Here is a 12,042-nt window from a genome sequence, read left to right on the forward strand (position 1 = left end):
CAACCCATAGGCATAGCTTTGTCAAAGTACCACAAACCATCGAACCTGAACCCTAGCAGGCTGAAATCCTCGGGGTGTACCTGAGCCCTTGGGGAGGGCGGTCTATAAATATAATAATAAAATTTAAAACAACCTGAATGCTGACTGGATATCACATTTTGCCAACAATGCACCGGGGCTGCAGGCCCTGACTAAAGCAACGGCATGTAGCGCTGCACCTCAAACAACGCATACTGCACTGAGCACAGTTCAGGGGCAATGAAATCATTAATGGAGACACCCTTTGGGTACGAGAGATGGCGAATGAGGCGGAAGTCCCCGGGGGCCTTCTTAGGCACCAGCCCCAGCAGGGAGACCCGCAGGTTCGCCATGGGGGGGCCAAAAAGGGTCCTGCAATTCTGCCGGTCAAAGCCTCCTTGGCCAACTTGGTCCTCACGATGCCTGGAGCGGCCAGGGCAGACTTCAGGTTGGCACAAGATATGGCAACCTGTGGCCCTGTAAATGGGATGTGAAAACCCGTGGAGAACCCCAACCGAAGGTACTCAGCCGCCTACGCATTGCAAAAGAAGCAAGGCTGAAAGGCGAATGGGGGTGGGGGCCAACTTGAAAGGAAGCTCACTGGGCAGATGAGGACTTGCCTGCCCCCGCACCTCCCTAGGAACCCAGCCCTGCCTCTTTTTTTGGAGGAGGGCCGGCCCCTCCGAAAGGGCTGGCAGGTGCATTCCACTTTCCCATGGGACCCAGCACAATTCTCACAGATGTGATGAAAGCAGCACCTTTCCTGCAGCAACCCGCCTGGTTAGTCCCAGCAAGCCCACTTGCCATCCTTCTTGAAGGTGGAGCGCAACCCTTCTCAGACAACTGAGAGCACGTGGAGAGAGCTACTGGGGAGAGTTGCTGCTGACCAGTTGAGGCTATTGTTCTGCCTGGGTGAGGTGATTGCTGGGTAATTGTTGGGAGGCTTAAAAAGGGCTGCTCCTCACCAGAGGCAGAGCTCAGACAACTGAGAGCACGTGGAGAGAGCTACTGGGGAGAGTTGCTGCTGACCAGTTGAGGCTATTGTGCTGCCTGGGTGAGGTGATTGCTGGGTAATTGTTGGGAGGATTAAAAAGGGCTGCTCCTCGCCAGAGGCAGAGCTCAGACAACTGAGAGCACGTGGAGAGAGCTACTGGGGAGAGTTGCTGCTGACCAGGTGAGGCTATTGTTCTGCCTGGGTGAGGTGATTGCTGGGTAATTGTTGGGAGGCTTAAAAAGGGCTGCTCCTCACCAGAGGCAGAGCTCAGACAACTGAGAGCACGTGGAGAGAGCTGCTGGGGAGAGTTGCTGCTGACCAAGTGAGGCTATTGTGCTGCCTGGGTGAGGTGATTGCTGGGTAATTGTTGGGAGGATTTAAAAGGGCTGCTCCTCGCCAGAGGCAGAGCTCAGACAACTGAGAGCACGTGGAGAGAGCTACTGGGGAGAGTTGCTGCTGACCAGGTGAGGCTATTGTTCTGCCTGGGTGAGGTGATTGCTGGGTAATTGTTGGGAGGCTTAAAAAGGGCTGCTCCTTGCCAGAGGCAGAGCTCAGACAACTGAGAGCACGTGGAGAGAGCTACTGGGGAGAGTTGCTGCTGACCAGTTGAGGCTATTGTTCTGCCTGGGTGAGGTGATTGCTGGGTAATTGTTGGGAGGCTTAAAAAGGGCTGCTCCTCGCCAGAGGCAGAGCTCAGACAACTGAGAGCACGTGGAGAGAGCTACTGGGGAGAGTTGCTGCTGACCAGGTGAGGCTATTGTTCTGCCTGGGTGAGGTGATTGCTGGGTAATTGTTGGGAGGCTTAAAAAGGGCTGCTCCTTGCCAGAGGCAGAGCTCAGACAACCGAGAGCACGTGGAGAGAGCTACTGGGGAGAGTTGCTGCTGACCAGGTGAGGCTATTGTTCTGCCTGGGTGAGGTGATTGCTGGGTAATTGTTGGGAGGCTTAAAAAGGGCTGCTCCTCACCAGAGGCAGAGCTCAGACAACTGAGAGCACATGGAGAGAGCTACTGGGGAGAGTTGCTGCTGACCAGGTGAGGCTATTGTTCTGCCTGGGTGAGGTGATTGCTGGGTAATTGTTGGGAGGCTTAAAAAGGGCTGCTCCTCACCAGAGGCAGAGCTCAGACAACTGAGAGCACATGGAGAGAGCTACTGGGGAGAGTTGCTGCTGACCAGGTGAGGCTATTGTTCTGCCTGGGTGAGGTGATTGCTGGGTAATTGTTGGGAGGATTAAAAAGGGCTACTCCTCACCAAGGGCGAGAGACAAAGGGCTCTTGGCCTGTGGCTCTTAGCCTGGGGTTCTTGGCCGAGCAATTAGAATCAGTAGATTATATCAGTAGATTATATTTCCCTAGTACTTCCACTGCCTAGACATTACAATGGACCTCCAGGACACTCATCCCATCATCTGCAGTGAGTGTGACATGATTGCCTTCCTCCCAGAAGACAAGATGGACTACAGCTGCCCCAAGTGTAAGCTGGTAAGACTTTTGGAGGAAAAGATTAGGGGACTAGAAAACAGAATTATTACTCTCACCCAAAGTAAGAAAGGGGAGGAGTTCATAGTCCAGAGCTCTGCAGCATGGAATAAAGAGAATACAACCAGTCCTGAAGAGGACAAGGAGATTGACCACAATAGGGAGCCTCTGCAGGCAGTTCGGAAAAAGACTGAACGGCGAAGGGCGAGACAGTTCTCGGGGCCTTTGGAGCTCCAGAATAGATTTCAGGCCCTTGCAGAGGAGGTGCAAGGGTCAACAAGGGAAGAGGTCCCAAAACAAACTCTAAGACAAAGGGAAGAGGCCACGAGGACAGAAGGAAATGGAGTTGAGAAGAAGAAAAAAAGGAGAGTACTGGTAATTGGAGACTCCCTGCTAAGAGGAATGGATCGCCATGTGGCTGGGCCCGACCCCCTAACCCGAGAGGTGTGTTGCTTGCCAGGGGCGAAAATTAAAGATGTTTCAGAAAGGCTGCCCAAATCTACGGATCGCTACCCCTTTGTGATGGTCCATGTGGGAACGAATGACATGTCCCTGAATACCATCGCTCCTATTAAAAAAGACTATCAAGATCTGGGGAGGAAGCTCAAGCAAATGGGGGCACAAGTGGTATTCTCTTCAATCTTGCCTGTCAAGGGAAGAAGAGTGCATCGGGAGAGGAAGATAATGGAGGTGAATCACTGGCTGCGTAGTTGGTGCCGGCAGGAGAGATTTGGTTTCTGGGACCATGGGATAGGCTTTCTTGAGGAAGGCCTACTAGCACCTGATGGACTGCACTTATCGAAACTGGGGAAGAATGTGTTTGGCAGGAACCTGGGGAGATTCATCAGGAGAGCTTTAAACTAAAGCCACTAGGGGAAGGAGACGATCAACATAGGGAGTGTATGGAAGGAAAACGATCGGAGGCAGCCCAACCGGCAAGGCCAGCTCATAGGGAACCAAAAGTAAAAGGATTCAGTTGTCTTTATACTAACGCCCGAAGCATGGGCAATAAAAAGGAAGAGCTGGAACTTCTCATGCTGATGGAAAGGTATGATCTAGTAGGCATCACAGAAACTTGGTGGAATGATTCTCATGACTGGAATGTAATGGTGGATGGATATGAACTGTTCAGAAAAAACAGAATAGATCGAAGAGGTGGAGGAGTGGCACTGTATGTGAGGAAAGGGCTTACCTGTCAGGAAATGATAGTGAAGGAGAGCATATCTGCAGTGGAAAGCATCTGGGTGAAAATAAGCGAGGGGAAAACAAACAGTGTGGTGGTTGGTGTCTGCTACCGACCGCCTGACCAACGAGAGGATGTGGATGCTGCACTTTGTGAGCAGCTTGAGAAAATATCCAAACGGCAGGACCTTGTCATCATGGGTGACTTCAATTTCCCAGATGTGTGCTGGGAAACTAACTCTGCGAAGCGTCCTCAGTCATGCAAGTTTCTGACCTGCCTGGCTGATAATTTCATTTATCAAATGGTAGATGAACCCACAAGAGGTTCAACCATACTGGACTTAATACTGACCAACAGGCAAGAGTTGGTGGATGAGGTGAAGGAGGTGGGGACCCTAGGGGGAAGTGACCATGTCCTCATAGAATTCCTTTTGATATGGGGAGCCAAGGAAGCTTGTAGCCAGACGCGGATGTTGGATTTTCGTAGGGCAAACTTTAATAAACTCAGAGACATGATGAGTGTCATACCATGGACGAGAATGCTGGAAGGGAAGGGAGCATGTGAAGGGTGGGCACTACTCAAACAAGAGCTATTGCATGCTCAATCAATGACTATTCCAGAAATACGAAAACACTGCAGGAGCTCTAAGAAGCCTATTTGGATGAACAGAGAACTTCAAGAGGAACTAAGAAAGAAAAGGAAAATGTTCAGGAAATGGAAGGAAGGACAGAGCTCTAAAGAAGAGTACCTACAGGTTACTAGGCACTGTAGATTAATCATCAGAAAGGCCAAAGCTGAGAGTGAGCTAAGATTGGCCAGGGAAGCCCATTGTAACAAGAAAAGATTTTTCAGTTATGTGAGGAGCAAACGTAAAGTCAAGGAGGCAATAGGCCCACTGTTGGGTGCAGATGGACAAACTCTAACGAAAGATGCAGAGAAAGCAGAAAGGCTTAGTGCCTATTTTACATCAGTTTTTTCCCACAGGTCAAAGTGTTTAGGCACATCTGGAGATGGCTGTAGCCAAAGGATAGTGTCTGGGTGGCAGGTTAACATGGATAGAGAGGTTTTCGAGAGGCATTTAGCTGCACTGGATGAGTTCAAATCCCCTGGTCCAGATGAAATGCACCCAAGAGTACTCAAAGAACTTTCCAGAGAACTTGCACAGCCCTTGTCCATCATCTTCAGAACCTCTTTAAGGACTGGAGATGTCCCGGAGGACTGGAAAAGAGCAAACGTTATTCCGATCTTCAAAAAAGGGAGGAAGGATGACCCAGGAAACTACAGACCAGTGAGTCTGACCTCTGTTGTGGGGAAGATAATGGAGCAGATATTAAAGGGAGCGATCTGCAAACATCTGGAGGACAATTTGGTGATCCAAGGAAGTCAGCATGGATTTGTCTCCAACAGGTCCTGCCAGACCAACCTAGTTTCTTTTTTTGACCAAGTAACAGGTTTGCTGGATTGGGGAAATTCGGTTGATGTCATTTACTTGGATTTTAGTAAAGCTTTTGACAAGGTTCCCCATGATGTTCTGATGGATAAGTTGAAGGACTGCAATCTAGATTTTCAGATAGTTAGGTGGATAGGGAATTGGTTAGAGAACCGCACTCAAAGAGTTGTTGTCAATGGTGTTTCATCAGACTGGAGAGAGGTGAGTAGCGGGGTACCTCAGGGCTCGGTGCTCGGCCTGGTACTTTTTAACATATTTATTAATGATCTAGATGAGGGGGTGGAGGGATTACTCATCAAGTTTGCAGATGACACCAAATTGGGAGGACTGGCAAATACTCCAGAAGATAGAGACAGAGTTCAACGAGATCTGAACACAATGGAAAAATGGGCAAATGGGAACAAGATGCAATTTAATAAAGATAAGTGTAAAGTTCTGCATCTGGGTCAGAAAAATGAAAAGCATGCCTACTGGATGGGGGATACGCTTCTAGGTAGCACTGTGTGTGAACGAGACCTTGGGGTACTTGTGGATTGTAAACTAAACATGAGCAGGCAGTGTGATGCAGTGGTAAAAAAGGCAAATGCCATTTTGGGCTGTATCAACAGAGCCATCACATCAAAATCACAAGATGTCATAGTCCCATTGTATACGGCACTGGTCAGACCACACCTGGAGTACTGTGTGCAGTTCTGGAGGCCTCACTTCAAGAAGGACGTAGATAAAATTGAAAGGGTACAGAGGAGAGCGACGAAGATGATCTGGGGCCAAGGGACCAAGCCCTATGAAGATAGGTTGAGGGACTTGGGAATGTTCAGCCTGGAGAAAAGGAGGTTGAGAGGGGACATGATAGCCCTCTTTAAGTATTTGAAAGGTTGTCACTTGGAGGAGGGCAGGATGCTGTTTCTGCTGGCTGCAGAGGAAAGGACACGCAGTAATGGGTTTAAACTTCAAGTACAACGATATAGGCTAGATATTAGGAAAAAGTTTTTCACAGTCAGAGTAGTTCAGCAGTGGAATAGGCTGCCTAAGGAGGTGGTGAGCTCCCCCTCACTGGAAGTCTTCAAGCAAAGGTTGGATACACACTTTTCTTGGATGCTTTAGGATGCTTAGGGCTAATCCTGCGTTGAGCAGGGGGTTGGACTAGATGGCCTGTATGGCCCCTTCCAACTCTATGATTCTATGATTCTATGATTCTCCCCGCCCCTGCCACGGGCAGCCCCCCCACAGTAGTCATCCAGACATCCGGGTTGCGTCTGTCCCACCTAGCCCAGACATTACCTGAAGCCCTTTTGTCATAAGCCAAAGCAGCTGGTTCTCCTGCTATGTCTGCAGCGTCCAGCATGTTGGACAGGTGGCCCTGCATGTGCCAGCTGCGCTCTGGGAACGCTGCCAAAACTAGCCTCATATATTCGATGTATCCCCTTGACCACACTGAAAAGGATCTATCCCCCTCATATCGGGAGCGCCTTTTTTTCCCTAGGCTGGATGCTGGTTTGAGCCTCATCCTCCTCGGGTTTCAGAAACTGGCAAACATCCACAAAGCAGCCGCTCAGAGCCTTCACCCGGAGCCACTGGGACAAGTGAGCTCCAGGGGGCTGATTGATATCATTGTGCCCCTCCTGTGGGTCCCTAGTCCCCTTGAGACCCCCAACTCTGCCAAGCAGCGCCCGGCCACCTGCTGGCATTTCAGCAGCCACGTAGGAGCCCCTGGCAAAAATGTGCCCTTTGACCAGTAATTGACAACAACGGCAGCCACCTCCCTCTCGTCATCTGACAAGCTTGACTCACCAGAAGAGCTGTCAGGTGACCTGCGGGGTTTCTCTCGGGATCTGTGGATCCCCCTAGGCTCAACTGGGACGACTCTTGTTGCATAGCCCCTCGGCGCCGAGTCGGATGCCGCAGCTCCCACACCTTCCTCTTCAATCTCCGCCAAGCGGTGAGGGCGAGGCTCGCCACCCTTGGTGCCAACTGCCCCTGGAGGACTCCCGGAGTGCCATCTGCTGGGCCTCCGAAAGCACGACATGTGCCCGTCTTCTCAAGACTCCAACTCTATGGCACCGTCATCTGGCTACTCTTGAAAAAAGGGGAGAACCCCCCCCCCCTTCGGAAGAGCTGAGGCTCCCTCTGCCCCCAAGAAATTGGCAATGGCTCTGATTGTGCCTTGCCTGCCGGGGCCGGTGGCGCATCTGTCATGAGGTGTCTGGGCTGCCCCCACCCCGCCCACGCGGCGCCCTGGAGGACCCATCGCCCTATTCCCGATGGCGAAGGGAATGGCTTGACTTGACCGGAAACCTCTCATCTCCAGTGCGGCTCCCCTCCTCCTCAGAGGAAGAGGTATCAAGCACTCTTACACCTGCCGACCCCGACTCGCCAGAGCTCGCACGAGGAAGCCCCTTGCTGCCGCCCTGGGGCCCCACCAGCCCCAAAACTGGCCTTCTCTCAACCTCGTTCCCCCCCTTTGGGACTGTTGCCCTGTGAGGGAGGGCAGCTGTGGGAGGGGAGCCAGAAAGTATCCTGCGCCTCTCAGGGCTGACTGCCATTGTGGCTGCAGCCGGCCGGACCGGCCTCCCGTGCTGTGATCACGGCATAACCCCTTGCGCTGCGGACGTTCCTGATGCCTGGGAGCCCCCTCGTGAATGGGAGCCCCGTGGAGCAGGCCCCCCCTTGCAGCAGCCCCCTTACTTCCTCCCTTGCTCGCTTTGACGTTGGGGCCCTCCTCCCAGCTAAGAGCAAAGAGGGAGGCAAGCTGCAAAAAATGTGGGATGATCAAAGGCACTGAGCGCAGAAGCAGGGCGGGTCATTCAAGCAAAGGTGGGCAGCGGGAGCACGAGGACGCTGAAGTAGAGGCGGAAGTCACTCACTCAATGTGGTTCCAGCAGGCGGAGTCCAAGCCACCTGCAGCAAGACACGGAGCACTGCAGCAGGATGGGCAGATCAAACAAAGGCAGAAGCCCGGGCACACACAGGCTTGAGGTGGTATGGGCAAAATCAGTAGCCAAAAAGCAGGCAGCAGCTCAATGTGGTTCCGCTGAGTCCCCGAGCAGCCCAAATAATTAAGAAATCAGAAGAAAACCAAAATAAAATAGTCTGACCTAAGCAAGCCAGCGGCAACAGCAAGAAAAAGCCAGAAAGATGAAGAAGGCAGCTCCGTCTGATGCCGGCCCCCACTTCCTTGCAAGGAAATCCTGCAGCTGGCCACTCCCTCTGACCCTCCTGGCTACATGCCTGTGGTCAGGCATCCACCTGGCCAGCTGACCAGCCCCTCCCCTTTTCTGCGCTTTGGGCCCTTGCTCTCCCCACAACGCCATTCACGTCATTCACGCCCCCAGTGGCTGGGGGGGGGGCGTGAACGTATTTGTGGGGAGAGGAAAGGGAAGGCGATTATAAGCCTCTTTGAGACTCCTTCGGGTAAAGAAAAGTGGCATCTAAGAACAAACTCTTCTTCTTCTTCTTGGAAGAGAGCAAACGTTATTCTGATCTTCAAAAAAGGGAGGAAGGATGACCCGGGAAACTACAGACCAGTGAATCTGACCTCTGTTGTGGGGAACATAATGGAGCAGATATTAAAGGGAGCAATCTGCAAACATCTGGAGGACAATTTGGTGATCCAAGGAAGTCAGCATGGATTTGTCTCCAACAGGTCCTGCCAGACCAACCTGGTTTCCTTTTTTGACCAAGTAACAGGTTTGCTGGATCGGGGAAATTCGGTTGATGTCATTTAGTAAAGCTTTTGACAAGGTTCCCCATGATGTTCTGATGGATAAGTTGAAGGACTGCAATCTGGATTTTCAGATAGTTAAGTGGATAGGGAATTGGTTAGAGAACCGCACTCAAAGAGTTGTTGTCAATGGTGTTTCATCAGACTGGAGAGAGGTGAGTAGCGGGGTACCTCAGGGCTTGGTGCTTGGCCAGGTACTTTTTAACATATTTATTAATGATCTAGATGAGGGGGTGGAGGAACTACTCATCAAGTTTGCAGATGACACCAAATTGGGAGGACTGGCAGTCCTCTCTTCTATTCAACATCTTCATACGCCCTCTTGTACAACTGGTATGGAAGGTTGAGCAGGGTTGTCATCAATATGCAGATAACACCCAACTCTTCCTCCTGATGGATGGCCACCCTGACTCTCTGCCAGAAGCATTAGCAAATACTCCCGAAGATAGAGACAGAGTTCAACGAGATCTGAACACAATGGAAAAATGGGCAAATGAGAACAAGATGCAATTTAATATAGATAAGTGTAAAGTTCTGCATCTGGGTCAGAAAAATGAAAAGCATGCCTACTGGATGGGGGGATACGCTTCTAGGTAGCAGTGTGTGTGAACGAGACCTTGGGGTACTTGTGGATTGTAAACTAAACATGAGCAGGCAGTGTGATACAGCGGTAAAAAAGGTGAATGCCATTTTGGGCTGTATCAACAGGGGCATCACATCAAAATCACAAGATGTCATAGTCCTATTGTATACGGCACTAGTCAGACAACACCTGGAGTACTGTGTGCAGTTCTGGAGGCCTCACGTCAAGAAGGACGTAGATTAAATTGAAAGGGTACAGAGGAGAGCGACGAGGATGATCTGGGACCAAGGGACCAAGCCCTATGAAGATAGGTTGAGGGACTTGGGAATGTTCAGCCTGGAGAAAAGGAGGTTGAGAGGGGACATGATAGCCCTCTTTAAGTATTTGAAAGGTTTTCACTTGGAGGAGGGCAGGATGCTGTTTCTGTTGGCTGCAGAGGAGAGGACACGCAGTAATGGGTTTAAACTTCAAGTACAACGATATAGGCTAGATATCAGGAAAAAGTTTTTCACAGTGAGAGTAATTCAGCAGTGGAATAGGCTGCCTAAGGAGGTGGTGAGCTCCCCCTCACTGGCAGTCTTCAAGCAAAGGTTGGATACACACTTTTCTTGGATGCTTTAGGATGCTTAGGGCTGATCCTGCGTTGAGCAGGGGGTTGGACTAGATGGCCTGTATGGCCCCTTCCAACTCTATGATTCTATGATTCTTCTTCTTCTTCTAAATGTGAGGGTCACGGGTCTAAATCTGGGGTCACAGGTCTCAGAGCGGAGAATTCAAATGGACCCTGCCAAGTTACAAGACATCCTGGCCGGGGAGCTTCCACGTACACGCCACCAGTTGCAGTAGTTCTTGGGATTCAGTAATTTCTACCATGACTTTGTGCCCCTCTACTCACAAGTGGCCCTACCTCTGACCTCCTTAAAACCAGAGTTTTGTTGCAGCAGGGGGTGGACGGGCAGCTCAAGCCTTGTGCTTCTCTGCTGCGCAATTCCTTCCCAGCAGAGAAAAATTGGGCAATCTGGAAAAGGAGGCGGCGGCTGTAAAAACCGCCTTCACTACAAGACACATCTGCTAGACGGGGCCAAGGAACCCTTCCAGGTCTGGACTGACCATAAGATCCTGGCAATCCTCGGCAGACCCTGCCGGTTGAATGCCAAACAAATCCAGTGGGTGGAGTTTTTCGCTTGGTTCAACTTTAAGCTGACTCAAATTCCTGGCCCCTCTAACTTCCTGGCAGATGCCCTTCCCCAAATGCAACAAATGGACAGCTGGGAGGAGCTGTGTGTAGACACGGTTTTAGAAACATAGAATCATAGAATCATAGAGTTGGAAGGGTCCATACAGGCCATCTAGTCCAACCCCCTGCTCAACACAGGATCAGCCCTAAGCATCCTAAAGCATCCAAGAAAAGTGTGTATCCAACCTTTGCTTGAAGACTGCCAGTGAGGGGGAGCTCACCACCTCCTTAGGCAGCCTATTCCACTGCTGAACTGCTCTGACTGTGAAATTTTTTTCCTGATATCTAGCCTATATTGTTGTCCTTGTAGTTTAAACCCATTACTGCGCATCCAATGCAGCCAATAGAAACAGCATCCTGCCCTCCTCCAAATGACAACCTTTCAAATACTTAAAGAGGGCTATTATATCCCCTCTCAACCTCCTTTTCTCCAGGCTGAATATTCCCAAGTCCCTCAACCTATCTTCATAGGGCTTGGTCCCTTGGTCCCAGATCATCCTCGTCGCTCTCCTCTGTACTCTTTCAATTTTATCTACGTCCTTCTTGAAGTGAGGCCTCCAGAACTGCACAAAGTACTCCAAGTGTGGTCTGACCAGTGCCGTATACAATGGGACTATGACATCTTGTGATTTTGATGTGATGCCTCTGTTGATACAGCCCCAAATGGCATTTGCCTTTTTTACCGCTTCATCACACTGCCTGCTCATGTTTAGTTTACAATCCACAAGTACCCCAAGGTCTCGTTCACACACAGTATTACCTAGAAGCGTATCCCCCATCCAGTAGGCATGCTTTTCATTTTTCTGACCCAGATGCAGAACTTTACACTTATCTTTATTAAATTGCATCTTGTTTTTCCATTGTGTTCAGATCTCGTTGAACTCTGTCTGTATCTTCCGGAGTATTTGCCAGTCCTCCCAATTTGGTGTCAGGCCTGCATAAAGCGATTTACAGAAGTCCAGTCTAGAGGTGACCACTGCATGGATCACTGTGGCTAGGTGTTTCAGGGCCACGTAGGGCGCTAGTAGCTTGGCTTGGCAGAGATGTTAAAATGCCAGCCGCTCTACCTTTGTGATCTGGGCTTCCATTGTGAGGGAAGCATCCAGAATCATGCCTAGATTCCTGGCGGAGTGAGCTGTAGAGAGCTGCACACCATCCAGGGCAGGCAAATGCGTTTCCTCACATGGGCCCTTCCTACCCAGCCACAGGACCTCTGTCGTTGAAGGATTGAGCTTCAGACGACTCTGCTTGAGCCATCTTGTCACTGCTTCCAGGGAGCTGGCTAATGCAGAGAGTCAGGGTGGCCATCCATCAGGAGGAAGAGCTGGGTGTCATCTGCATATTGATGACAACCCTGCTCAAACTTCCGTACCAGTTGTA

The sequence above is a fragment of the Paroedura picta genome, chromosome 8, assembly GCF_049243985.1.
Source record: "Paroedura picta isolate Pp20150507F chromosome 8, Ppicta_v3.0, whole genome shotgun sequence".
In the NCBI taxonomy this organism is placed as follows: Eukaryota; Metazoa; Chordata; class Lepidosauria; order Squamata; family Gekkonidae; genus Paroedura; species Paroedura picta.